The sequence below is a fragment of the Choloepus didactylus genome, chromosome 6 (genome assembly GCF_015220235.1).
Source record: "Choloepus didactylus isolate mChoDid1 chromosome 6, mChoDid1.pri, whole genome shotgun sequence".
Classification (NCBI taxonomy): Eukaryota; Metazoa; Chordata; class Mammalia; order Pilosa; family Megalonychidae; genus Choloepus; species Choloepus didactylus.
Genome location: NC_051312.1, coordinates 84,610,711 through 84,615,254, shown reverse-complemented (window position 1 = coordinate 84,615,254; position 4,544 = coordinate 84,610,711). Strand labels below are relative to the sequence as shown.

Genomic DNA, 4,544 nt, shown 5'->3' with positions numbered 1-4,544 from the left:
AAAATAACTGGCCATTTAATAATAGATTCTATTGTCCACTGAAAGGCTCAGGGGAGGAAGATATGGCAGAAAGGATTATTGGAGCCAATTACAGTAAGGAATGGGATGGGTATCTACAGAATTGTCACCATGTTGGTCACAAGAGAGGGTGTCTTCCTGATCCTTGGCTGGCCTCTACCAGTAAATCTTGTCCTGTAATGTACGGCAACCCCTCAAATTACAACCTGTGCACACAGATTGCCCCCTACAAGACTCTCTGGTACTACTGATCCATTGATACTGAAGCCATGCACTCACCTGACCCTGAGAGGGATTCTCATTTCCACATCCTTCTGATGCTCATGCCCTCATCCTGGCTGCAAGACCCTGTGCAAACTGGCCAGTGTGGTGTCTATTTCTCTCTTAGCCAATCTCTGTGTCTGCCTTGTGCTCCAGGAAGTGTCAGAGCCCTGGCAGCCCTATTATAGAATCAGTAGTAATTCAGTGATAACTAAAGCATGACATATGACTTTTTATCTGAGAGATAATCAATATGAGACAATTAATTAATGAGGCTTGAGACACTGATAATGTTAGATCATGTCACAAGGCCTTCAAAACAAAACAGAGAGAAATAGTCTATATGATAACTTTTGAACCTCCCCTGGCAGAACCAATTCAGACACCCTGCTTTGACCAGGAAGAGGTAAGCCTGGAACAATCAGTTCCAGTTTGCTCATGCTCCCATTATGCAAAATATCAGAAATGGACTGACTTTTTAAAAGGGGGTTTATTTGGTTACAAAGTTGCAGTCTGAAGACCATGAAAATGTCCAGATGAAGGCATCTTCACTGAAGAAAAGCCAATGGCACCCGGAAAACCTCTGTTAACTGGGAAGGCACATGGCTGGTGTCTGCTGACCCAGGTTGTGTTTCAGCTCCACTCTCAGCTCCTGTGCCTTCTTCAAAGTGTCTCTCTTGGCTGCAGCACTTCCTTCTGTCTGTGAGTTTTTTATAGGTCTCTGATGATTCAATTAAGACCCATGCTGAATGGGTGGGATGATGCCTCCATGGATGCCTCCATGGAAATTATCCAATCAAAGTTCCTGCCAACAGTTGATTGAGTCACATCTCCATGGAAACAATCAAAGGATTCCAACCTAATCAACACTAATATGTCAGCCCCCACAAGATTGCATCAAAGAACATGGTATTGGGGGGACATAATACATTCAAACTGGCACAGCATCTGACTAAGTTTTATCTGTTCCATACCAAAGGTTCAGATTTTCTTACATGCCTATCTCAAGGCTGATTAGGGCTTATCCAAGAATAAAAGTTTGTATGTAATAATCGTGTGTTCTCCTCATGGCTACAGAAAAACATGGCAGCTACTTGGACAGTTATTCCACTAATTACATCAAAACATCTTAGATGCTCTCTGGAAACATTTCTGGTTGCTACTATGTGCTATGTAATTAACTGAAGCTTCAAGTTAAGGTGGTCATGAAATCTAGGAGATACAAAGAGAACAGACACCAACACTAAGGAAATAGCCCTATCACTGAGACTTCCTTCTGACAAACTATTCCTTGGAATGAGACATGTTTAATGGAGTTCTTAGGAGCAGAAAGATAAGTCAAATCCAGTATTTTTCTAGGACAGTTTAGAAGGAGGAATATTGTATTTTCTTCATTTTTCTTCAAATACTTAACTTGAACTGTGATGAATAGTAATGCAATGTAAGCTCACACCTCTAGCATATCCCTAGATAATGCTATAAAACAAATCCAGATAAGTGGTTTAATAAAACAACAACAACAAATAACACTTGTGTTATATGAGCACTTGTGTTATATTTTGGTCAGCTTCAGCTATGCTCTAGGCAGACAGTCGGATTCACATCTGCTCCATATGTCTTCTCCTTCTTGAGTCCAGGATGGAGGCAAAGCCATGGTTTGACACATGCTTATTCTTGTGACAGAGAGGAAGGGCAAGGAAAAAAAAAAGGTCAAACTATGCAACCACATTTAAACTTTCTGGTCACAGTGGCACATTTCAACCCAATACAAATTCCATTGGTCAAGTAAGTCACATGGTCACACATAACATTAGTGGAGTGAGGGAAATACTCCTCCCAGGGATGGAGAATAGGAGAGTCATTATATGTGAACAGTAATATAGCCTACCACAACTACATATTGTAAGTATTTTCTTAGCTATCTCTAGAAGTTCTCCACTTCAAAAGAGTGCATTTTATTACATTATTTCCTCGGTCCATGGTAGAAAGATGGTAATTAGCTCTTCCATTCATTCAGTCATTCATTCATTCAACCATTATTACAATGATTTTTTGAAACACTAGACATATGCATAGGAACAGTTGCTTGCAAGATCTAATAATTTGACACAAAGAAATGTCAGAGGGCTCCTTTGCTAAGTGCTCAATGAAGGAACTGGCCATGAGTATGTGTGAAGAAATCAGGAAAGGAAATCAAAGAAAGTGGGAACTGAGGTAATGGAAGGAATAGGTATGCTCATATGTAGAACTGTCCAGTGGTGTAGCCATTAGCCTTGGGAGGTTGTGGAGCTAACCAACAGTGGAGATACTCAGGCAGAGGCTGGAAGTCACTTATCAGAAAAACTATGAAGATAATTTTACTACTGAATGGGGGCATTTGCCTTTGGACTATAAACTTTGACATTCAGTTACTCACAGACAGGATGAAGAGCTCACCAAAATCTAATCTACTTGGGCCACAGTCAATCAATAGTTCACTTTCTTTCCACGTAAGATAATGTCTACCCATAGAATATGACATTGAAGATTGTTTATATCTTCTTCAATCATGTGAGCAGTCTATGAGAGTGGGGCAGTCAAAACTTCAGTCTTAGGATCAGATGATAGGGACGTATTTGGCCTATTATAGCTTGTGGCTTGGTAATGAATGGCACCACATTTTCCTTATACTGAAAAATTGGCAAACTTGGAGACTCTGCCAATTTCATTCTTTAAAATTTCCCACCCACCCTAACCCAGAATCCACTTAGGAATGAAGGGTTAAGTAAAAATAAACAAAAAACAAAACAAAACAAAAAAACCTAACCATCTACACATCCTTTCTCTGGAATAGACTGAGCACATGGTCACGAATCTGCTTGGTCTTGACACCATAGATGATGGGATTGATCACGGGTGGGAAAAGAAGATAGAAGATAGCGAGGAGAATGTGGATGTTGGGGGCAGCTCAGTGGGCCACACAGTGCATGACTGAGGAGATAACCACCAGTGAATAGGTAGATAGAAGGGCACCTATGTGAGACCCACATGTCCCAAAAGCCTTGTAGCGTGCCTCCTGAGAGGCAAGCTGTAGAACTGCCTGAAGAATGAAGATATAAGATAGGAAAACAAATAGCAGGTCCAACACCACAATAATCATGACCACAGCAATGCCATAGATATTGTTGAAGTGTGTGTCTCCACAGGCAAGCCTTACCATAGCCATGTGCTCATAGTAGCAGTGAGCAATTGCTGGGCCTCGACAATAGTCAAAGGCTGTGAGTAGTAAAGGGAGAGGAGTTATTAGTGTCAGCAGCCATGCCAATTCTGGCAATTAGGGGCCTGGTCAACACCGTGGTGTAGTGCAGTGGCTTGCAAATGGCCATGTAGTAGTCAAAGGCCATGGCCAGCAGGACTGCTGACTCCATGATGGAGAAGGAGTGGAGGAAGAACATCTGGACCAGGCAGGCATAAAAGTTGATTTCCTGATCCCTGAACCAGAATATGGAAAGCATTTTGGGCAGTGTTGTAGAAGACATGACCAGATCAGTGGCTGCCAACATGGCCAGGAAGAGGTACATGGGCTCATGGAGGGCTGTATCAGCCCGGATGATGAAGAGGAGGGTGCAGTTGCCCAGCAGAGCCAGTGTGTATGCAAAGCAGAAGGGGATGGAGATCCAGATGTGCAGGTGCTCCAGGCCTGGGATCCCCATCAACAGGAAGGCAGCTAGATGAGTTGAGGTGATATTGGAGACTGACATCACTCCTGGAAATTCTTCCTGTTGATTTTCACAGAGCCCCTTTACCTTCTATTTGTATCTTCTAAGGTATATAGGATTTTAGAGTTGGAACTCAGATACCCTACTGTGAGGATTAGCTATTGTTCCTATTGCTACACTTTGAACAAAATAAGCTAGTAATCCTAATAGACATGTAAATCTATAATCCATGTTTCCCACTTTAATGAAACCTTGTGTCTCAATGAAAAGACAGAATAATAAATATCAATGGAACTGTTATCACAAGACATCTTTCATAAAGGAATGGAGAGGCAGTAGTGTTCTCTGTATTCTTCTTGATATGAGGAATACCTTGAGTAAAGAGGTAAAAATAAGTTTACATTAATTCATTTCTTTCATACATGCACTGGCACCCTCTTATTGGCCGATCAAACCAAACTTCCAGTCATAGAATACAGTTGTCTGTCCTGACATCACAGGCTTCCATTGGCTGTATAAGTCAAACACTGCAGTTTCCACTATTCCAGTTCGTCATACAATCTCTAT

General features: G+C 41.6%; 1 pseudogene; it reads right to left on the bottom strand.

Annotated features, from left to right (window-relative positions):
- Positions 1-3,088: 3,088 nt before the first annotated feature.
- On the bottom strand, positions 3,089-4,019 carry LOC119538395 (annotated as a pseudogene).
- Positions 4,020-4,544: the final 525 nt, after the last annotated feature.